The following is a 25,305-nucleotide window of genomic DNA, read 5'->3' on the forward strand; positions in this document are numbered from 1 at the left end:
GTTGCTGTGGGCAGGACACTACGGCAGTAAAATGGAAACACAAGAAATAGTAGCAGAGGGAATACGGGAGGGAAGAATGGGTGGGTTGACATCAGTTGTTTCGATGACGTCACAGTTCTAGTTCAATTCGAACAGGTGGGCAAACATGTAGAAAATGTTGGTTTTCTATAGTTTTTCACACTTTGGTACTTATTTCATGGTTTGCAGTACTTATTTCATGGTTTGCAGGTCAGAGTAGAATCATACCTGGAGCAGCCAGTGTATAAGACTCGTCGTAGTTGGTAAATAAGAAGTAGAGAGCTCGTCCAGGCACGTCCGCTCGCCACGGTAGCAGGTGAGAGAGAAAGAGAGAGAGAGAGAGAGAGGCTGAGGTTCCTGCTGTATTTTATGAACGAGGAGGAGAGCGAGATTTTGGAGGAGGAGCTGGTGGAGATGGAGGAGGAGGACGAGAAACAAAAGAAAAACCAAAGTGAAAAAAAAAATAGTGGAAGAGGAGGTGAAGAGATGTTTGAAACAGACTACCGGAAGGAGGAGGAAGACAAGGAGGAAGAGGAGGAGAAGAAGAAGGAGGAGAACGTAAAGAAAAAAAAACGACAATGAAAAAGATTATAGAACGCTTATTACCAGAAGATTTAGGTGTGTGGGGCGGCGGGGTGTCTGCCTCATGAAATCACATCAATGAAGAAAAGTTGACGAATAAAAATCAACGATACTCTACATAGAATTTTCAGAATCCATTTGGAAATCTTTACGAATTTAAAAAAAAAAATCCTGTTAAAAAGCCATATCAAAAGTTAACAGCAAAACAGGAAGAAAGAAAAAAAAAGAAAAAAAAGAAGCAATGCCAGTCTCCCTTGACAGTTAGTCAGACTAGAGCTGATCGCAAATGACATGTTTTGTTTCTTTTTAAGAGTGGCACTGTCTAAGCTGCTTTTTTCCTGTAGTGGACTGCATGCACCAGTACTGATGAGGGATGCGGTGTGTCTTGTTAGTCTGTTATAGATGAATGTGTTTTTCTTTATTTGTATATTATCTGCATAAGCCTTTTGTTTTTATTTGTTTGATTGTTTGTTTAGATCTTGTTAGTGTTAAAGTAGCAGCCACCAGCCATGGGGTCCAGGCCTGCTGTGGATTTATTCCTTGTTGTCGGGATAGCATGCTCCTTGATAGATTCTCTCTCTCTCTCTCTCTCTCTCTCTCTCTCTCTCTCTCTCTCTCTCTCTCTCTCTCTCTCTCTCTCTCTCTCTCTCTCTCTCTCTCTCTCTCTCTCTCTCTCTCTCTATATATATATATATATATATATATATATATATATATATATATATATATATATATATATATATATATGTATGTACGTATATAGGTATGTATAATATATATATATATATATATATATATATATATATATATATATATATATATATATATATATATATATATATATATATATATATATATATATATATATATATATATATATATATATATATATATATATACAGAGAAAGAGAGAGAGAGAGAGAGAGAGAGAGAGAGAGAGAGAGAGAGAGAGAGAGAGAGAGAGAGAGAGAGAGAGAGAGAGAGAGAGAGAGAGAGATACGAGTACATTCCCTATCTCATCCTATATTCCTGTTATTATTTTTTCCCCCTTAACCCAGAATTGATAATGGCAGGGAAATTACATTTCTGATATCTGTCAGCCCTCTGAGTTAACCAAGTAATTAATTCACACCAAGAAAAATATTATTTGCATATAAACAAAGTTAATAATTGACACAAAATAATGGGAGGTTGTCAACAAAGATCTGTCAGCCTTCGCTCTGAGGGCTACTTGTTGTTGTTGTTGTTGTTGTTGTTGTTGTTGTTGTTGTTGTTGTTGATAGAGATAAGTGGGGGAAAGGAGAAACGTCAAGCAAGAGTTTGGACAGTATTAAAGAAAAGTAAGAAAGGAAGTACAGACTTGATAATCTTGTTTGCAATAATAGTACAGACATGATGCTTACACTAGTGCAGAAGGCAGTGGCTATTAATTCAGGTCGCTTAGATTTATACAGGTCGAATGGGGTGAGCGCGACTCCTTACAGATGTTTTACACATATACATATAAATATATATACATGCATACAACATACTGACATACAAACATACACATACACACACATAAACTCTCACACAGTTACACCCATACACATATAACTTATACTTTTAATATTCATTTATTTATTTATTTTTTTCTCTAGGCTACTCGGCACTGCCGCGCTTTATATACACTGTAAATCGTCAACACTACTTCCTTCTATCCAATTATACATCAGTTTTTTAATACATCTTTAAAAGTTTTTAACTTTTGCCTTTACTTAGGTTGTTCTTGAATATTTTAGATAGTTATCTAGTTAGTTTTCGGGTCTCAAAACGATAATACAGATTTTCTCTATAATTACAACAAGTAACATTTCATATAACTCTACACTTTATCTACAACATCTTGAGAGAGGGAATTTTTACATGGCTTGTATTAAAAATCCTTGGACAACCATTGTTTCTTTATACAAGAATCAGCATTGTCAGCGAGAATGAAATATCCCTCCGCGACAAGCGGAGATTTTTAACTCATATATATATATATATATATATATATATATATATATATATATATATATATATATATATATATATATATATATATATATATATATATATATATATATATATATATATATATATATATATATATATATATATATATATATATATATATATATATATATATATATATATTTCCCTTACCTTCTGGATTACAATAACATATGTTTTTCTCTAATTTCTACTGATCTTAAAAAAATGTATAATATGCAAGGTTTTATTTACAGTTCCTAAAATATTCTAATTCAAGACGTTGTCATTCCTTTAAGGCAATGGTTCTTAATCCCTGGGTCGTGATCCAAAGTTGGGTCGCCAAGCCATTTGAATGGGTTGTCAGAGATATGTGCATAGATTTTTCGCCAACATACCTATCAAAATGTTATCAAAGTATCAATCCTGTGTATAGAATACGTAAGTCATTAACATCTAAGGCTAAGCAAATCATAAAGACAGACAATTTAATTGAGGTAAAAAAAAAAAAAAAACTACATCTACTCTTGTCTTTCAAATACAATTTAAACCTTAAATAAAAGAGCGTTTATGAAGGTATATAGGTCGCCATGATCAATCTGCTGGAAAGGAATTTGGGTCAGCTACAAAATGGAGTTGTTTTATATTTCTATTTAATTTTGTTTCTTTACTGTTTTTGTTCCGTGACATCTGCATATATATAGAGAGTCCTTGGTAGTAGTAATATACCGTAAAATGAATTGAAATCCCGCATGATCCTCCATTCAAAACTCGCGCCCTCTAGACCAGGGGTTCTTAACCGGGGGTATCCATACCCCTTGGGGGTATGGGAACCAAAGGCCGGGGGTCTGGGACTCGATTTCTGGGTACTGGTAGTTTCCCCCTCTGCCAGTGCGATGCGCGCGCTACCCTACATGACCGCGGTTGACTCTTTCCAGTGTTTTAAATTTGGCCGTTGTCATTAGTTGTCAGTTGAGCTGTTGGCGTCGTGGAGAGAAGACTATTTTTTCCGTCCATCTCTTGTTCACATTTTCATGTGAGTGTATCTATATTTCTGTTATACATTGTATGTGTATAAAAAAAAATAATAAAATTATCAATGGTTATGTTTTTATGTAGTCGAGGGACTAAAAACTTGCACATTTATGTTGTTCTTTTTTTTTTTTATAATAAAACGGAACAATAACTATTAATTTTGCTTTCAGTAAAAAAATAATAAAATTATCAATGGTTATGTTTTTTTTCCTAGTAATCCGTATCTCAAGTACAGTAAATTCAAGCGATTGAAATACTCGTATCTGGAAGACATACTGGCAAATAATAGGATTGGTGATAATTATTTGAACAGTCAAGTGAAGGGGGTATGGGACCATATTCGACAATCCATTGGGGGTATGGAACCATCAAAAGGTTAAGAACCCCTGCTCTAGACCATCAAGCAAGTGTCAAATGTGACAGTGGTGAGTGGTGTTTGGATGTGTGCGTCCGTCAATTTTTCGTACTACGCCTTTCCTTGAGGCGACTGGAGCAGGAAATCACTGAGCCGTGCTGCAGAGGTGAGTACACTCCTGGCCAGAGTGAGGACGAGGCAGTGACGTGTGCAGTGTGCTGTGCTGCGGAATCTTGGGATGCGGCGGGAGGGTCAGGCTGTCATGGCGGCAGCGTCTCGCGGTCTTGGGTACTGTATGACCAAGCCACAAAGTTTCTTATCTCATATCGTAGTTTCCGTGGGTTGATATGCACGATGGAAACGTGGAATGTAACTTGTGATGATCAGTGAAGCTTTCATGGCGATACTACTACCATGACTGAAAATTAGGGAACTAGGATTGCCCAGTTAGCTCTCTCTCTCTCTCTCTCTCTCTCTCTCTCTCTCTCTCTCTCTCTCTCTCTGGAAGCTTATTTGCGCTCACTTTCCTAATGGACTGAGTTTGAATGACCGTAGTGAGGGTGCAGTCACAGATAATAGTGATGATGGCCGGGGCTCCACACAGTTCATGGAGAGTAAAACGCGAACTTATGGCCAGGCACCCCCACTACCCATGGCCGTCCTGGTGCGCCCTCCCTGTCGGCTGGGTTGTGGGCACGTGTGTGTGCGTTAGTTTCATTAGAGTACGAGTAAGTATAGTGCATAGATTCCGTTTGGTGCAAAGAGCAAGATTTTCGAATTGGAATGATCGTGGCTCATTGCGACTCGCGTGCAGAATACTGCGTGACGAGACGAAGCTGCTGATAGTTACTTGTGTTGCAGTTTTTGTTATTGTAACACATCTTATTCTGTTTTTATTACGTCCTTCTTCTTTAAGCAGTTAACTCCGTGTTGTTTACGTCCAAACATCGAAAACTCAAACCCCAAATTTTAAGCATGATTTATAATGATGAACAAAATTATATATAATGATGAATGATTTATAATGATGAACAAAATAAAATTCTTTTATCCAGAACCTTTCAGATCAAGATATTGATTGACATCTGCCAGGTACCGCAGGCCATTTATGTAAGTGCTTCAAAAATCATTTTATTTTTAGTAGTTTTAATAGGTAAATAGTAAATGACTTGAGGATATAATATTAAAGTTTTATCTATATTAATAGTTTAACAGCTGGTATTCTGAAATGTTAACAAGTATGTGCTACTTATAAAACATGAAAAACAGTACAACACACACTAGGTATGTAACACAGGGCAGAAAATAAAACCAAGGCCTTACTATGAAAGACAGCAGCATTCATAAGATACATTTTTTTTTTCCGCACCTGTACAAACATTTGGCAACACCAAGGTGTTTATCAAACACCAATGCCTTATAAGACAGAACACATGGTTAGTTGCATTAAGAGATCACACAAAATTCATCACTATCTTATAGCATACATATATAGTATACAGCAGCACCAAGAGACATTGCAATGTAAGAACATAAGAAATAAGGGAAGCTGCAAGAAGTGACCAGGCTTACATGTGTCAGTCCCTTTATGAAATATACCCACCTATTTCCACCTATCATCCCCATCCATCCACAAACCCGTTTAATGTTATCTTAAGGCTCCCTAATGTCCTAGCACTAACAACATGATTACTGAATCCGTTCCACTCATCTTCCACTCGTTTTGAGAACTAATTTCTTCCTATCTCTTTCTTAAACCTAAATTTTTTCAAGCTTGAACCTATTATTTCTTGTTTTATTCTGGTTGCTGATCCTAAGAATTTTGTTATAACCCTTATACCACTTAAAGACTTCTATCTGGTCCCCTCTTAACCTACATCTCTCTAAAGAATGTAAATTTAACAGCTTCAATCTTGCCTCATAAGGAATACTCCTCATCCCCTGTATCCTTTTAGTCATTCTCCTTTGTACTTATTCTAATAGACCTATATCTTTCCTGTAATGTGGGGACCAGAACTGCACAGCGTGGTCTAGATGAGGTCTGACCAGCGCCAAATATAACTTTAATATTATGTCGGGCCTTCTACTTTTAACACTCCTAAAATGAATCCTAATACCCTGTTTGCCCTGTTTTTTGGCCTCTATGCATTGCTTTCCTAGATGGAGTTCAGAGCTAACTATAACTTCTAAATTTTTTTTGTACCCTGAACCTACCAGAGTTTTGTTGTTTATTGTGTAGCTACTGTGTGGGTTTCCTCTACCTACACTAAGCACTTTGCATTTGTCATCTGTCTGTCCATTCATTCATCCTATCTAAATCTGCCTGCAAGGTGATTGCATTTGATTCTGACCTAATTAATCTACTTATCTTTGTGTCATCCGCAAATTTACTAACATCACTAATTCCACTATCCAAGTCATTGATATATATATTAAAAACAACAATGGCTCTAATACTGATCCCTGTGGCACCCCACTAATTACGTGACCCCATTCGGATTTAGAGCTGTTTATTATAACTCTTTCTCGCCTGTTGCTTAGCCATGACCTTATCCAGCCTAACACCTTCCCATCTATCCTGTGTGCCCCAACCTTTCTCAGTAGCCTCTGATGGGGTACCTTGTCAAAAGCTTTACTAAAGTCGAGATATAAGATGTCATAACTATCACCATTATCTATTGCCTCATACACTTTACTGTAAAATCTTAATAAGTTTGTCAGGCAAGACTTCCCCTTCGTGAAGCCATGCTGTGACTGATTTATCAAATTATGTTTGTCTAAATGCTCCCTAATGTTCCTTGTTATTATTGACTCCAATATTTTACCTACAACAGAAGTTAAGCTGACAGGTCTATAATTAGACGCTAAAGTTTTATCTCCTTTCTTAAAGATGGGTACTACATTAGCCTGCCTCCACATTACTGGTACCTCACCTGACTCAAGTGATTTTGTAAAGACAGAAACTAACGGCTCACTAATAACCTCTTTACATTCCTTAAGTACTCTGGAATATATTTCATCTGGTCTTGGTGTCTTGAACTTTTTTTAGCCTATCTCCTGTTCCACAATCTCCTTAGTTTTGGAAATATCTGTCAGCTTCTCATTCTCATCTGCTCTAAACATCTTTTCACTATTTGGCATATCCTGCATGTTTTCCTGGGTGAAGACAGTTAAAAAATATTCATTCAGAGTTTTACTAGTCTCCTCCCAGAACTAACCAGCTCCCCATCTACCTAGTTGTATTTACCTAGTTGTGAAATACAGGACAAGAGCCACACTAGGCTTGTGCTGTCCCATCTCCATATTGATTTTATATAGATTTTCTTTAAATTTATGAATTGTCTTTGCACACACAGTCTCATCTTTCAGTTCATTCCACACCGTTATACTTCTGTGTGAGAAGCTGTGTTTCTTGATGTCACTTCTTTTTTTTCTTTTTTTTTATGTAGGAAGGACACTGGCCAAGGGCAACAAAAAATCCTATAAAAAAAAATGCCCACTGAAATGCCAGTCCCATAAAAGGGTCAAAGCAGTAGTCTTGAAACTTCCCTCTTGAAGGAATTCAAGTCATAGGAAGGTGGAAATACAGAAGCAGGTAGGGAGTTCCAGAGTTTACCAGAGAAAGGGATGAATGATTGAGAATACTGGTTAACTCGTGCATTAGAGAGATGGACAGAATAGGGATGAGAGAAAGAAGAAAGTCTTGTGCAGTGAGGAGGGGAGGCATGCAGTTAGCAAGATCAGAAGAGCAGTTAGCATGAAAATAGCGGTAGAAGACACCTAGAGATGCAACATTGCGGCGGTGAGAGAGAGGTTGAAGACAGTCAGTTAGAGGAGAGGAGTTGATGAGACAAAAAGCTTTTGATTCCACCCTGTCTAGAAGAGCAATATGAGTGGAACCCCCCCAGACATGTGAAGCATACTCCATACATGGATGGATAAGGCCCTTGTACAGAGTTAGCAGCTGGGGGGTGAGAAATACTGGCGGAGACGTCTCAGAACGCCTAACTTTGTAGAAGCTGTTTTAGCTAGAGATGAGATGTGAAGTTTCCAGTTTAGATTATAAGTAAAGGACAGACCGAGGATGTTCAGTGTAAAAGAGGGGGACAGTTGAGTGTCATTGAAGGAGGTTGTGTCTGGAAGGTTGTGTCGAGTTGATAGATGGAGGAATTGAGTTTTTGAGGCATTGAACAATACCAAAATTGCTCTGCCCCAGTCAGAAATTTTAGAAAGATCAGAAGTCAAGCATTCTGTGGCTTCGCTGCGTGAAATGTTTACCTCCTGAAGGGTTGGACGTCTATGAAAAGACGTGGAAAAGTGCAGGATGGTATCATCAGCGTAGGAGTGGATAGGACAAGAAGTTTGGTTTAGAAGATTATCAATTAATAATAAGAAGAGAGTGGGTGACAGGACTGAACCCTGAGGAACACCACTGTTAATAGATTTAGGAGAAGAACAGGGACCGTCTACCACAGCAGCAATAGAACAGTCAGAAAGGAAACTTGAGATGAAGTTACAGAAAGAAGGATAGAAGCCGTAGGAGGGTAGTTTGGAAATCAAAGCTTTGTGCCAGACTCTATCAAAAGCTTTTGATATGTCCAAGGCAACAACAAAAGTTTCACCAAAATCTCTAAAAGAGGATGACCAAGACTCAGTAAGGAAAGCCAGAAGATCACCAGTAGAGCGGCCTTGACGGAACCCATACTGGCGATCAGATAGAAGGTTGTGAAGTGATAGATGTTTAAGAATCTTCCTGTTGAGGATAGATTCAAAAACTTTAGATAGGCAGGAAATTAAAGCAATAGGACGGTAGTTTGAGGAGGTATTTTGCTGATTTACCTTGGAATGACTACTGCTTCCGTGTCAGAGACCCGTCTTTGTGTGCTGAGCGCATAACAGAGTTGATAGTGTCTGGCATGGAGGCATACATTCCTCACTCTTTTTCTCGACCTAAACCTTCTAAACCTTGGTTTAACACAGTTTGTTCTTGTGCTATACATGATAGAGAGGTGGCCCACAAAAGGTAGTTAAGCCTTCCATCACCAGAATCTCATGCACTTTATATTTCTGCCCAGAACCATGTCAAGTCTGTTCTCCAACTAGCCAAAAACTCCTTCATTAACAGAAAGTGTCAAAACCTTTCAAGATCTAACTCCCCTCATGACTTCTGGCATCTAGCCGAAAATATCTCCAATAACTTTGTTTCTTCTTCTTTCCCTCCTCTATTTCAACCAGATGGCACCACTGCTATCACATCTATTTCTAAAGCTGAACTCTTCGCTCAGACCTTTGCTAAAAACTCTACCTTGGACGATTCTGGGCTTGTTCCTCCCTCTCCTCCACCCTCTGACTACTTCATGCCACCTACTAAAATTCTTCGCAATGATGTTTTCCATGCCCTTGATGGCCTAAACCCTCGGAAGGCTTATGGACCTGATAGGGTCCCTCCTATTGTTCTCTGAAACTGTGCCTCCGTGCTTGCACCTTGCCTAGTCAAACTCTTTCAGCTCTGTCTGTCAACATCTACCTTTCCTTCTTGCTGGAAGTTTGCCTACACTGAACCTGTTCCTAAAAAGGGTGACCGTTCTAATCCCTCAAACTACCGTCCTATTGCTTCTGCAAACACTCCTTTTCAATTTCCTTCCATGTCCTCTTTTGTCTCTTGTATCTGGTATCATGAGGTCTTCTCTGTCCAACTTTTCCACTCCTTCCAATATTCTATATATTGCTATCAAATCACCTCTTTCCCTCCTTTTCTCTAGTGTAGTCAGGCCCAATCTCTTCAACCTTTCCTCATAACTATACTCTCTTAAGCTTGCAGGGATTTTAGTTGCAGCTCTCTGGGTTCTTTTTAACTATCTTGTATCCTTTTTCAAACTTGGTGACCACACTGATGCTGTGTACTCCAATCTTGGACGTATCATCGTTGTTATCATTTTTTTTTTATCATATCTTCATCAGTATATGAGAATGCGATCTTGATGTTTCTCAGCAGATTATATGTTTCTCCTATAGTTTTGTTTATGTGCTTCCCAAATGATAAATTATTAGTAATAATTACTCCTAGGTCTTTTTCTTATGATCTTATAGAGATTTCCTCATTCCTTAAGTAATAGTTGCCAACTGGTCTTCTCACACTTTTTCCAAACCTCATCACACTACATTTTTTAGCGTTAAACTCCATGTTCCACCTCAATGACCATTCATTAATCTTAATTAAGTCCTGATTTAAAGCATTGCAGTCTTCTTCATTTGTTACTTTCCTCATAATCTTAACGTGAAAAGGTTCATGTAACTTTCTACACCTTCTGTCATATCGTTTACATAAACTGTGAACATAATAGGTGCAAGTACTGAACCTTGCTGGACTCCACTTATTACCGTTTTCCAGTTCGACCTGCTGCCTTTAATTACTGTCCACATTTATCTGTCAAAAAGTCAGTCATCCACTTTAACAGTGATCCAGCGAGTCCTCCAATTTTTTCCAATTTCCATATTAGTCTTCTGTGCAGAACTTTATCAAATGCTTTTCTCAAATCTAAGTATATGCAGTCGAACCATCCATCTCTCTCTCTTGCACTATATCTATTACTCTTGAGTAGAAACTTATCAAATTTGTAACACAAGATCTTCCTTTTCTGAAGCCAAACTGTTTCTCTGTTATCACCTTGTTGTCTTCTAGATGTTTTACCCACCTGTTCTTGATAATCTTTTGACAAATCTTTGCCACCACACTTGTGAGTGATACAGGTCTATAATTTAATGGATCTTTATTTCCGGTCTTGTGAATTGGGGTAATATCCGCACATTTCCAAACCATGGGTACTCTACCTTTTACCAGGGTGGTGCTAATTATATTGTGCAGCACTGAGACTAATTGTGAGCTACACTCTTTTGAAATCCAACTTGATACACTATCAGGACCCATTGCTTTCCTTACATCCAGGTCTTCCAACATAATCTTTACTTCTACTGAGGTTTTAATCTCCTTTAGGTTGGTCCCTTTTTCTAATGCTGTCCTCTCACCTCTGAAATAATTTTCCTTAGTGAACTCAGAGTGGAAGTATCTGTTAAACACTTCATCTACCTTTTCTGGGTCATCCACTGTCTCTTCTCCAGCTTTTACCATGCTTATTTCATCTTAACTCTTTAATTTTCCATTGATGAATTAATAAAATAATTTTGGTTGGTGTTTACATTTCTCCACAACATTCTTTTCAAAATTTTTCTGATCATCTCTGTGAGTTTTGACATATTCGTTCCTCTTCCTTATGTAATTGTTCCACAGGTCCAGTCTCTTGTTTTTCTTCCACTTGTTCCATACTTTTTCTCTCTCCAATTTAGCTGTTGCACATCTATTGTACCAATCCTTTTTGAAAAGGTTCTCAGTTGATCTTTTGGGTACCCATTTCTCTACTCCCTTATTATAAATGTGTAGGAAAGCTGTCCACTTTTCCTCTATGTCCTCCTTTTGAATAACTATGTTCCAATTTACTTCACTGAAATACTTCCTAGGTTGTCCAAAGTTAGTCTTGCTGTAGTTTAGCCATTCTCTTCTGTGGTTCTCTTTCCTTATACTGAGGTTATTATCCATAACTGTGAACTGAATCAGCACATGATCACTTTTTCCTATTGGGTTTATGTATTAAAGGTCTTCTGCTATTTCTTGTTCCTTGGTGAAAATTAGATCAAGCCTTGAAGGTGCTTCATTTCTCCTAAATCTTGTGTCATCTGTAACCCATTGTGTCAGGACATTTTCAATAGCCAGGTCTAATAGCTTGTTCCCCCATGATGACTCACTGCCTTCTGTGATCCAATTCTCCCAAGATATCTCTTTACAGTTAGAGTTCCCCATCAGGATTATATCATCATTTTCCTCAAGCAGCTCTGTCAAACATGTCCTTGTGTCCTCAAGCATTCATCCTTTCTCCAAGAGTTGGAACAGGGGTAACATAAGTCACCACAACATTATGGTATCTTCCAATATTCTGTCTTTAGCCTATTTTCAATACTTCTGCCTCCTCCACTCCATACGTGACAGATTCCACTAATAAATTCTTCCTAACTAGAAGCATCACACCTCCTTGCCATTTATTCTTTCTATTTCTCATCTAGAGGTTGTATTTTCCTTCACCAATATTTAGTATATCCCCTTCACTTGCCAATTTAGTTTCAACGATTCCCTTTTAAAATAGTCTTCTAGTTCCAACACTGCTGACATTAGTCTTCCCCTGCCCCTATCTGCTGCCTGTAATGGACCTATAGTATTCTTATTCTTTATCCTGTATACCTGATAAAATCCCTTGGGGTCCATCTTCGCCTGGCTGGCCACCCTTAATTCATAATTGCCCTTAGCTTTCCTCGTTAATCTCCTGACTGTTCTAATTCATTATATTGTGGCCTTAAAACCTCTTCACCTGCCTTTAATCTCTTATATATACTTCTCTTCCATCCTATATAATGTTTTAATCTAGCAGTCATCAATTTAGGGTAATTTTTTTGTGATCTTATTGCTCTATATGGGATGTTTGCTAGCTGTCCTGTATGCAGTTTGTCTATGAAATATACAACTCATCTACATTTATTTTACCTAATCCTCTCATCTCAGCCCCTTCCATCCTCTCCACTCCCTCATTTACTTACCTTGTCCTCACCTCTCCCATTTCAGCATGACCTGACCCTTCAACATACTCACACCTATCTCCCCCTCTCTCTCTCCTGCGCCCCTTCCGGACACATCTTCCCTCCTCTTGTCCTACACCCTCACACCTCACCTCACCTCTCTTATCCTGCCTTATCTCTCTCAATTCCGTCCCAGACCTGACCTCACCCTGCAACCATTACCGGTCAACTCCTTTGAGGTACCTTTTTAATTCCTCAAAATCTGCTCTCCTAAAGTCACGTATTTTACTAGTGTTTTTGCTTTTAAAAGTTTCTCCCCATTTTTATTTGTACCTAATTTCCTAATGGTCACTGTTGCCTAGCTGTCCTCTAACCTCTATCTGCATGACTGCTTCCTCCTTGTTAGTAAGAATTAGATTGAATATTGTTCCCCCTTGTAGGTTCTACGACTACTTGTTTTAAAAAATTATCCTGAATTACCTTAAGAGATTCCTCTGCTTCCTTGTCACCCACCATCAGGCTCCATTTGATATTCCTAAAACTAAAATCTCCTATCACACATACCTGACTGTACCTTCCTGCTCTATTTATCACCTGCCATAGTGAGGTGTTAATTTCCTTTGTACTGTTTGGTGGCCTGTACACTACTCCCAGTACTGCTGACTGTGATCGTTCCTTAATATCTACCCATATCAACTCTGTTTTGAATGTACATCAGTAGGTAACGGAGTCAGCATAGCAAGGCTACACCACCTAACAGAGAACGCAAAGACTTCCATATCAGAACAAATGACATAGCAACTCAATACTGCATACAACAACAACAACAACAACAACAACAACAACAACAACAACAACAACAACAACATTGAAGTAAAGATATACAGTGGGCATATGGCAGCTAAAGATATAGTATTAATAACATGTAGCTAACCAAAGAAAATTTCAGAGAAGAGAAGCATTTATGTCAGCACAAAGTAAACATGCAGAATTTAAATAATTCCTGCATATGCTGTAACAGACAGCACAAACCTGATGAAATGCTGCATTACATGAGAAAAATAAGAGGACTGATATCAAATGTTACTGTAAGATATATCTAAAATTACATATATTTGGAGAAAATACATTATGAGAGATATCTTATATATATGAATAATGCATCATGATAAAATGAAGAAAACATTATATGAAGGACAAAATACAGCATCCTGAGCTTGGACATGGGACATGCAATGAGACAGTAGGACAAGAGCAGAATAGTTTGCAAGAATACAGTGAAAAGGAAAACAAAAACCCTTAGAAAGAAATTTTGTGCACACATCTGTGTACTGTATGCAAATTTACTATTCAACTTTTCATATTTATTTCTTCTTCCTATTTCCTATTTAGGGACATAAAATACTCCAAGTCTGATGAAAGTAAAGCTTTTGGGTAGTTGCTGAAACACATGCAGAAGCAACACAAACTTATGACAGGTAAAGAAAATACACTTTTTTCCTCATTGGGGAATGAAAAGGCCACCTAAATCACAAATCTAATCTGCCTCATTGCTGCTGTCTAACTGATGGCTGGTATCTTACAAAATATCCTTGTCATTTGACATTCATGAGGCTCAAAAATCTTTAGGCACAGTCAGTTACATGGTAAAGATTATGAACTAGAAGTAGTCTGATGCCATCACTCTATCTTCACATTTAGAGTTAGGAACTGAAGTCAGTGAGTAATCCGAGTCTTAATCTTGGCTAGGAAGTATGGTTCATCGTTCATCCAATTAATAACTAAGGTAAGGGAACTGAAGAAAGACCAGTCATGCCACAGCACCTGAAGTGCTGTCTTGCTAGAGTGTGTGAATGGCAGTTTCCATGATGTTCTTGCATTCCTTGCAAATTTTACAAGATTTAGCAATAAACATCATTAAAATGAAGAGTAACTAAACTATTTCAATAATGAAAAGGATCTATGCACCTGATATACATGCCTATATTGCAATAAGGACAGCTTCTTGTGCCAGTAAGCCTACCATGGAATGTATGTCTATTCTGTTCATTACTTGAATTTACCAGTTTGGAGCAAATCTCATATTTTAGCTGATGATCATTCAAAATTCAGCATTTAATTATATTACCCTGTATGTACTTTATTTTTCTCCTTCAAAATAGTGTTACTTAGTCTCATCAAAAGCTTTGGTGAATTGTACGAGAAATGGATCCATTCACCGCTAACGGCAAACATGCCAAGATTCTAAGAGAAGAACATTGTATTCCCTCTTGGTCAGAGAAAGAAAAAAAAAAAAGTGCAGTTACTCTAGTATCAATGTCTTAAACCTAATGAACATGTCATCACACTACATGATATCAATCTTTCCCAGAGAAAAGGAATATCCTAAAAAAAAACATTTCCATTTCTCATTAGTTCTCTAATCACAAAAAAAGAAAAAAAAAGAAAAAAAAATGCATGGTTTCCAAGTTTCAAACTTTTGTCATGTTCACCAGTATCCTTGCCTCCAATAATGGAATCAGAAACCTGGTCAAAATTAAACAAATCTGATGATACTCATTACATGAGATATATTGCCTTGAAGTAACTTCCTTTACAGGACTGCCAGAATTTGTTGCTCCTGCTAACAAAATGTTTCTCAATGAGAAATGTAGTGCTTACTGTAATCCTTTTAGGACTGTGATAACATACTGCTACAGCAAGCTGCCTCCTCCGCTTCCTCCTCCACTGTCACACTAATCAAAGCATATCACTGATGTCCATTGAAAAATTACAGCATCCTGGGAGGCAGAAAATCTGCTGCTCTGCATCAATTGCTGTGGTATTGTGCTGGTCTTCCTTCCAGATTGCTGGACTGTCTTGTGTGGTGTGGATGGTGTCCCTGTAAAAATGGAAATATGGAATATGTTTGCATATTTTGTATCATTATTATTAGCATACTAGTATATGCATTTATTTTCTTGAATAATGCCATTACCTCTGTTAGTAACATAATAGGTTAACAGCTTTTCTTTTTCTGTCTCACCTCTGCCATCTTAGACTTTTCCCATACCCACAATATCTGTCCTCTTCAAGTAAGTGATTAACAGGAATTATAAACCTTATAATATTATGCAGTCATTATTCCCACCACATCTTTTCCTTGCCAAAAACATCTTATAATACTTGTTCACTTTGCTCATCACAGTTAACATGCTTGACTCGGATGAGCCAGTTGTGTCTCCTTTCCTGCTGTAAGCCACTTTACCGCAATATAATCTGTAAAAAGAAGTATTTTGTTAATTAGAAAGCAAAGATTGGACAAAATAAAGTTATAAATATTGTGAAATATAAGCATATAAAATGTATGATTGTGTATGGACAAATGGTGAAAGAAGATAGGACTTGTTAGTAGTGGAGGCAGAAGCTGGTTTATTATTTTTGTTTTGTTTATTCATATTTATATTCATATTTATATTCAAATTACTGTTTATTTTTGTTTATTTATTTATTTATTTTTGGAGAAAAATAACCTCATGATTTCCCATCTGTTTTTAATTTTAGCCTGATAAATTTAGATTTAAAGAGAGGGAGTGGTTCTCAAACAGTGGTAGATAACAGGAGTAGGCTCTGTAATTAGGTTGTTTGTACAGAGTCAACAGGGAGCTTGAAAAGATTAGACAGATTTATGGATGGGGATGATAGGTGGAAATAGGTAGATATAATTTACGTCTGTATATCAAGTCTTAGCACCACATTCGACGCAGCATACAGCCAAAAGGAAACCAATAGACACCAGGACAGCTACAGAGAGGAGAGACAGCTAGCAATGCACTATTCAAGGTGGTATTGGCAGGTATGCAGAAGTGGACAGCAGTGGGAGAGAGTTGGCAACTCAAAGCATAAACAACGGAGCAGTTGCCAAGTACCGCAATACAACAGGCTACAACCTTCCCCTGGAACAATTTTAATTTTACTACTACAGAGTGGCGATATTAGCACCAATCCCGGCCCCCAGTGTAGCAAAGTGATTGAAAATAGTGTGCAGACAAGAGAGGAAGGTAAAAGACGCCCAAAAAATACATGTGCGCATTGTGGGAGAGGAATTATTAAAACCAGCAAAACAAAGGAATGTGAAGAATGTAGCTGCAAAGTTCACATAAAGTGCATGAAAAATATAGTACAAAATAAGAAAAGTGAAAGGAAAATATGTGAATTGTGTAAAAAAGGCATTTACAGGAACAGTAAATCATTAATATGTGATCTATGTAAAAAAGAAACTCATCTAAAGTGCATTAGTGGTAACAAGAAATACATTACATGGCAAGAAAAACTGTAAACACATATGTAATTTGTGCTGTCTAGCTGAATTGCCTTTCCAAGAAAAGCATCACACTGCAAACGCACAGATAAATGAAGGTACAGGCAATATAAATGAAGAAGTTAATGAAGAACATACTGACATCACTACACCATCAAAAAGTGACAACAAAATTTATGAAACTTTTAATAACAAAGGGTTACACATAGTACACATAAACAGCCGCTCACTCATGAACAAACTGGAAGAAATAAAGATATTGGCACTCAAAACTAATGCGGCAGTTTTGTGCATTACAGAAACTTGGCTGGACGATTCAGTTACCAACAATGAAATAGAAATTAACGGATATCAGGTAATAAGAAAAGATAGAAACAGGAATGGAGGAGGAGTGTGTATATACATAAAGTCATGTTTAAGCATCAACCAAAGAAATGATGTTGACACAGAGGGACTTGAAGTGATTTGGTGTGAAATACTTTTGCCAAAGACAAAACCTATTATTATTGGATGTTGCTATAGACCTCCGCAGCAAAAAATTTTTTTAGAATTGCTTGAAGAAAATATCACAAAATTTTCCCAAGATGATGAAGTTATAATTCAAGGTGATATGAACATACGTGTTCTTAAGAAAACAGGACAACTGTACAAAAGATATGTAAATTTAATTAAAATGTTTGGTATGGAACAACTAATAAGTGAGGTGACCAGGGAAATCAGTAAATCATCAACTATTAAAGACCATATTATATGTAGCAAACCTGAAAAGATTAGTCAACAAGGAGTACTGCCAATAGGAATTAGTGATCACTATATAACATACTGTACTAGAAAGACAGTGAAGGCATGTATAAATGGTCATAATAGTATTAAGATCAGATCAATGAAGACATATAATGTACATAATTATATTCAATGAGGAATTAAGAAGCCAAAGCTGGAATTGTGTTTATGAGGCAGAAACAGTTGACGAAGCATGGAACAATTTTAAAAACATTTCCATCAAAGTAATTGACAAGGTAGCTCCGGTAAAAGAAATAATTAGAATCAAACAAAGAACGGAACCATGGATAACTACACAAGTACTAGACATGATAAAAGAAAGAGATAGACTCTTAAGTGAATATAAAAGGGATAAAAACAACAAATATAAATATGACAAATTCTGCAAATCAAGGAACAAACTACAACAAAACATAAGAAAAATAAAATCTGAATATATCTCTGATAAAATACAAGAAAATTCTAACAATAGCAAGAAATTATGGAAACAGCTCAAAAACTTAGGTTATTCTGGACAATCAAAAGAGAATTCGAAAATAGTGCTTAAAATTGAGGATGAACTGTGTTTCAACGGAAGGAAGATAGCAACATACTTTAACAAATTCTTTACAACAGTAGCATCAAGTTTGGTTAGTAAGCTGCCATATGCAGATAGAATTTTTAACATTGACTCTTATAATTTTAAAAACTACTACAGATCCAAAGGACTCAGAAAATATGTTCAAACTAACCGGGGTAACTGAAGAATACGTATTCAATATAATAAGGAAACTAGAAATAAATAAAAGCACAGGCTTAGACTGCATACCAGCAAGGTTTATATAAGACGGTGCACCAATACTAAAAGGTCCTATAACTCACATTATCAATGTCAATTTATACAAATGAAGTACCACAAGGATTCAAAGAAGCTAGAGTAAAACCACTGTACAAAAAGAATAACAGACAAGAAGTCAGTAACTACAGACCGGTTAGTATCCTTAATATAATATCTAAAGTACTAGAAAGAGCTGTTTATGATCAGTTATCAGATTACCTTAAAGCAAACAATATCATTTATGAATTTCAATCTGGATTTAGAGATAGTCATTCCACAGATACATGTCTGATTCATTTGTTAGACCTACTAAAAACTAATATATTGAAAGGGGAGTATACAGGCCTAGCTCTCCTAGATCTGCAAAAAGCATTTGATACTGTTGACCATCATATCTTGTGTGAAAAATTAAGAGCAATGGGTGTAGAGTCAGTGGAATGGTTTTATTCTTATCTAAGTGGAAGAAGTCAAATTGTGAAGATAGATGAACATTGCTCGGAAACCAGAAATGTATCCTGTGGGGTACCACAGGGAAGCATTTTAGGTCCACTCCTGTTCTTATGTTATGTAAACGACATGAAAATCAGTGTCTCGTGTAAACTTTTGCTATATGCAGATGACAGCATTTTGATTGTTCCACACAAAGATGTAGATTTTATAAAAAATAGACTAAGAAAAGAACTTGAATCATGTAACACCTGGATGATAAATAACAAGCTGTCTTTGCATTTAGGAAAGACGGAAATTATGTTAGTTGGATCAAAAACAAAATTAAAAAATGTAGATGATTTTAATATAACATGTTTGGGTCAGGACATAAATGGAGTAAAATCAGTAAAATATTTAGGAGTTCAATTGGATCAGTGTGTTTCAGGGGAGCTAAATTGTAATCAGATAATCAAGAGGATAAATGCAAGGTTAAAATTCATGTACAGACAAGCAAAAGACCTTGATCAAAAAATTAAGAAAACCTTATGTAGCTCTCTAATTCAACCTCACTTTGATTATGCATGTTCCTCTTGGTACTCTGGACTGAGCAGTAGATCTAAAAAACAACTACAAATTTGTCAAAACAAGATTATTAGATTTATTTTAGGTTTAGACCCTAGATCTCATATAGGACAAGTGGAGAGAGAAAAAGTAAATATGCTTAGTGTCAAGAATAGGGTTAAAGAATTAAAATTAAGCCATGCGCATAATATCCATAACAACAGAGGACCAACATATCTAGCAGAACATTTCCATAGGAAAACAAATACCCACACAATTAGGACTAGAAACAATGATTTAAACTTTGGTATGTCAATTGCAAAGGGTCCCTCAGCACATACCTTTTATCATACAGCCATTAAAGACTGGAATTCATTACCAAAAAACTTACAAAACATACAATCCAAACACCTATTCAAAACATCTCTCAGGAAATATTTACAAGATGAAGAAAGAGCTGCTGAGTCAAATGATTTTACTTATTATTAACCATGATAGTCTTAGTGAAAATACATTGTAATTTTAAATTTTAATTTTATGGATACAGTTGGCAAATAATTTTAGGGTCTAGTATTTCTGTGTACCAGAGTTAAGTGTATAGTGATTCCTGTGCTGTCCGCCCCATCTTGCTGCATAAAAGGGACCCTACTGGAAATAAGTTGCTAAACTTTAGTAGGCTATCCTGGATGAAGAATCTATGTACATTAACTGGTGTGGTACTCTGCCTGTAATGCACATGAATAATCCAAATAAACTTACTTACTTACTTACTTACTTATAGAATGCTATGTATTGCCTTGATGGCTTCTTGCAGATTCCCTTTTTTCTTACTTTCTTAGAAAATGGGTTAGTTAATAGTGAGAATTATGAGATTGCTGAATGGTATGTGCTAGCAAATATGTATATACTGAAATGAAAGCTCATCATATAATGTAATATAGTACATACAGTGTATAGGCTTCAGTATGGTTGTGAATGTTATTAATCAATATTTAGGATCTGTTGTTTATAAACTATTTCATCATGAATGTCATTTAACCACATTTACCACAACTAAATTAAACATTACCGGTTATGACAGCTGTGTAGTCACAGAAATGCTGTGTGGTATGTGTCTGAAGTTTGTTTATCTGCAGGAATTGGAGCTGCATTGTTCAGCAGATGTGTTGTACTGCTGGTATGCTTGAGCTCAAAATTTTCCATGTGGACAGACTGCTTGTGCTCCACACATGGCTTTCCCAAGACTTGGAGCCACTGCAATCACCTGGAATCATATTTAATTAAATTGATAAATTCTTACTTAAATTCTGAAAGTATAATGAAAATATTTTCTATAAGATAAAGAAACAATGAAAACTTGGTTCATATTCATATTTCAGGAAGCAGTAAGGGAAAAGAATTTTCAGCCAGACAGATGCCCAGAAATAGTTTTACCCACTCAGGCTATGTTGGGGTACACACATGTATATTGACACCAGCTCCCACATACCAGGTTTGCTTATTCATGTAATGCCAATCATACATAGTCACATACAACACAAATTAATATACACAAGGTACTTCCATCCTGCCTCATTAAAAATGGACATTTACCTGTTCTGTACTCGTATTGCACACCACATTTTACTTGAAATGATTTGAACATGCTAGGTATCTTGCCATGTAAGACGTTCCTGTTATATGCAATTATTACACACGCCACGGTATTTCATTCATCAAGCAATAGTTGTGGCTGGCAGCGTCAGCTCAAGTAATCGCTTGCTTAAAGACACAATTTTCTGCTAATGACCAAAATATCCCCCCTCAAAAAAAAAAAACAAAAAAAACTACCGTCTGGCACCCCTGAGGAATAAGTACAGCTGAGCCCATGGGAGTGTGCGGCTTTTCTTGCCCCACACAGCAACAGAGGCGAGAGGCATCACAGAGCGGCATGTATGTAGGATATATATATATATATACATATATATATATATATATATATATATATATATATATATATATATATATATATATATATATATATATATATATATATATATATATATATATATATAATTGTATTAGAGAATGCTCAAGTCTATAGTTTATAGACTTGAGGAGGAGGCAGTAGACACCTGCCGAAATGATTACTCCCAGTAAGGTCTAAAGCACTGTTCAGGGGGTGCTGTGAACTTATCATTAAACCCAGCTGTGACCTCACTGAACATTTCCCTTTGTGTCTCACAACACAGCCTGCCCTCTAAAGACAACTCTCTTCCTCCACACAAAACTACAAGCACACACCCTTCACTACTACACACACTACTACACACACACACCATTCACTAAAAAAAATTTAAATCATCATGGCGACTCTTACACCAGCCTCGGAGTCCCCATCTGAGGAGGGGATCATAAATGTCCCCAGGTCGGACTGCCTTTCTGTTGATGACCCTAAGTGTCTTGACACCCCCCTCAACTTTTTCTTCATTAACTTCTGCAACATTCACGGTCTAAGATCTAATTTTCAATCTGTAGAACACCACCTCTCCTCTTCTAAACCTCATCTTCTTTTCCTCACTGAAACTCAGGTGTCTGAGGCAACTGACAGTAGCCCCTTTCCTGTTCCCTCTTACTTTCTCTATCCTCATTTTCGATCCAAAGATGGATGCTGCGTTTATGTGCACAATGACTTGACCTGCTCTCGTGCCCACGCTCTTGAATCTTTCGAGTTTTCCATCATCTGGCTATGACTACAGAGTCACTCTCAAACTAAATTTATCTGTGCTGTATACTTCTCACCTAACTCCTCTGACTATAAGAAATTCTTTGACTTCTTAACTTCCAAAGTGGAGCACATTCTGACTCTCTTCCCTTTTGCAGAGATCTCCATTCTTGGAGACTTCAATGTTCACCACCAGCTTTGGCTTTCCTCTCCCTTCACTGACCATCCTAGTGAACTAGCCTACAACTTTGCTATCCTCCACGACCTAGAGCAATTGGTGCAACACCCTACTCGTATTCCTGACCGTCTTGGAGATACGCCCAACATTCCTGACCTTTTCCTGACCTCTAATCCTTCTGCTTATGCTGTCACCCTTTCTTCTCCGTTGGGCTCCTCCGATCACAATCTCATATCTGTATCTTGTCCTATTGCTCCAATCCTTCCTCAGGATCCCCCTAAGCGAAGGTGCCTCTGGCGTTTTGCCTCTGCTAGTTGGGGGGACCTGAGGAGGTATTTTGCTGATTTTCCTTGGACTACTGCTTCCGTGTCAGAGACCCGTCTTTGTGTGCTGAGCGTATAACAGAGGTGATAGTGTCTGGCATGGAGGCGTACATTCCTCACTCTTTTTCTCGTCCTAAACCTTCTAAACCTTGGTTAAACACAACTTGTTCTCGTGCTATACATGATAGAGAGATGGCCCACAAAAGATAGTTAAGCCTTCCATCACCAGAATCTCATGCACTTTAGATTTCTGCCCGGAACCATGCCAAGTCTGTTCTCCAACTAGCCAAAAACTCCTTCATTAACAGAAAGTGTCAAAACCTTTCAAGATCTAACTCCCCTCGTGACTTCTGGCATCTAGCCAAAAATATTTCCAATAACTTTGCTTCTTCTTCTTTCCCTCCTCTATTTCAACCAGATGGCACCACTGCTATCACATCTATTTCTAAAGCTGAACTCTTCGCTCAAACCTTTGCTAAAAACTCTACCTTCGACGATTCTGGACTTGTTCCTCTCTCTCCTTCACCCTCTGACTACTTCATGCCACCTATTAAAATTCTTCGCAATGATGTTTTCCATGCCCTCACTGGCCTAAATCCTCGGAAGGCTTATGGACCTGATGGGGTCCCTCCTATTGTTCTCCGAAACTGTGCCTCCATCCTTGCACCTTGCCTAGTCAAACTCTTTCAGCTCTGTCTCAACATATACCTTTCCTTCTTGCTGGAAGTTTGCCTACATTCAACCTGTTCCTAAAAAGGGTGACCGTTCTAATCCCTCAAACTACCGTCCTATTGCTTTAATTTCCTCCCTATCTAAAGTTTTTGAATCTGTCCTCAACAGGAAGATTCTTAAACATCTATCACTTCACAACCTTCTATCTGATCGCCAGTATGGGTTCCGTCAAGGCCGATCTACTGGTGATCTTCTGGCTTTCCTTACTGAGTCTTGGTCATCCTCTTTTAGAGATTTTGGTGAAACTTTTGCTGTTGCCTTGGACATATCAATAGCTTTTGATAGAGTCTGGCACAAAGCTTTGATTTCCAAATTACCCTCCTACAGCTTCTATCCTTCTCTCTGTAACTTCATCTCAAGTTTCCTTTCTGACCGTTCTATTGCTGCTGTGGTAGACGGTCACTGCTCTTCTCCTAAATCTATTAACAGTGGTGTTCCTCAGGGTTCTGTCCTGTCACCCACTCTCTTCTTATTATTCATTAATGATCTTCTAAACCAAACTTCTTGTCCTATCCACTCCTACGCTGATGATACCACCCTGCACTTTTCCACATCTTTTCATAGATGTCCAACCCTTCAGGAGGTAAACATTTCACGCAGGGAAGCCACAGATTGCTTGACTTCTGATCTTTCTAAAATTTCTGATTAGGGCAGAGCAAACTTGGTATTGTTCAATGCCTCAAAAACTCAATTCCTCCATCTATCAACTCGACACAACCTTCCAGACACAACCTTCTTCAATGACACTCAACTGTCTTCCTCTTCTACACTGAACATCCTCGGTTTGTCCTTTACTTATAATCTGAACTGGAAACTTCACATCTCATCTCTAGCTAAAACAGCTTCTATGAAGTTAGGCGTTCTGAGACGTCTCCACCAGTTTTTCTCACCCCCCAGCTGCTAACTCTGTATAAGGGCCTTATCCGTCCATGTATGGAGTATGCTTCATATGTCTCGGGGGGTTCCACTCATACTGCTCTTCTAGACAGGGTGGAATCAAAAGCTTTTCGTCTCATCAACTCCTCTTCTCTAACTGATTGTCTTCAGCCTCTCTCTCACCGCCGCCATGTTGCATCTATAGCTGTGTTCTACCGCTATTTTCATGCTAACTGCTCTTCTGATCTTGCTAACTGCATGCCTCCCTCCTTCCGCGGCCTCGCTGCACAAGACTCTCTTCTTTCTCTCACCCCTATTCTGTCCACCTCTCTAACGCAAGGGTTAACCAGTATTCTCAATCATTCATCCCTTTCTCTGGTAAACTCTGGAACTCTCTGCCTGCTTCTGTATTTCCACCTTCCTATGACTTTAATTCCTTCAAGAGGGAGGTTTCAAGACACTTATTCATCAATTTTTGACTACTGCTTTGACCTTTTTATGGGACTGGCATTTCAGTGGGCAATTTTTTTTTTATTGTATTTTTGTTGCCCTTGGCCAGTGTCCTTCCTACATAAAAGAAAAAAAAAAAAAAGACATCAGGATTTTATCTCATCATCCTGTTGCCAGCTGCATCACGCACTCAGAGGCGATATCCAAGATTCCAGGTCAGAGCTCCAGTGTCATCTACTTTCAGGCTCGCCAAGATTTAGTGAATACTCGAGTACTGACATGTCACTGTCACACGTGGATATAGATACTTGGGCAGTGTGTGAGCTTTCAGATGTATTGCTTCATCCAGACGAGTTAGCAGCACAAGCATGAAGTAGGGTGGATCTCACAGGTGTTTGCTTTTGTTGAGATCCTTACCAAGAAGCGGTGACATCCAGAACCAACAGCAACTACGATATCTTTGCGGTCTCTGGACTTTGTTGTTGTTGTTTTGTTGTGTAAGACGTTATAGGGAACATCCTGTGTCC

General features: G+C 37.7%; 2 long non-coding RNA genes across 5 annotated transcripts in view; one reads left to right on the plus strand and one right to left on the minus strand.

Annotated features, from left to right (window-relative positions):
• The first annotated feature begins 3,877 nt into the window (after positions 1–3,877).
• Positions 3,878–25,305, plus strand: part of LOC135099787 (uncharacterized) — a 106,915-nt gene continuing 85,487 nt past the window's right edge. For 2 of the 4 annotated variants that reach the window (XR_010268378.1, XR_010268375.1), the window contains exon 1: positions 3,878–4,169. This is a non-coding gene — a long non-coding RNA (uncharacterized LOC135099787). Of the gene's footprint in view, positions 4,170–16,865; positions 17,281–25,305 lie in introns of those variants that run through there. The other 2 variants (XR_010268377.1, XR_010268376.1) reach the window with 1 other exon arrangement.
• On the minus strand, positions 5,200–16,454 carry LOC135099788 (uncharacterized). The gene is made up of 3 exons (XR_010268379.1): positions 16,335–16,454; positions 15,651–15,883; positions 5,200–15,506 (listed from the first exon to the last, which is right to left on the minus strand). It is a non-coding gene; the product is annotated as an uncharacterized LOC135099788 (long non-coding RNA).

Source organism: Scylla paramamosain, chromosome 4, assembly GCF_035594125.1.
Source record: "Scylla paramamosain isolate STU-SP2022 chromosome 4, ASM3559412v1, whole genome shotgun sequence".
In the NCBI taxonomy this organism is placed as follows: Eukaryota; Metazoa; Arthropoda; class Malacostraca; order Decapoda; family Portunidae; genus Scylla; species Scylla paramamosain.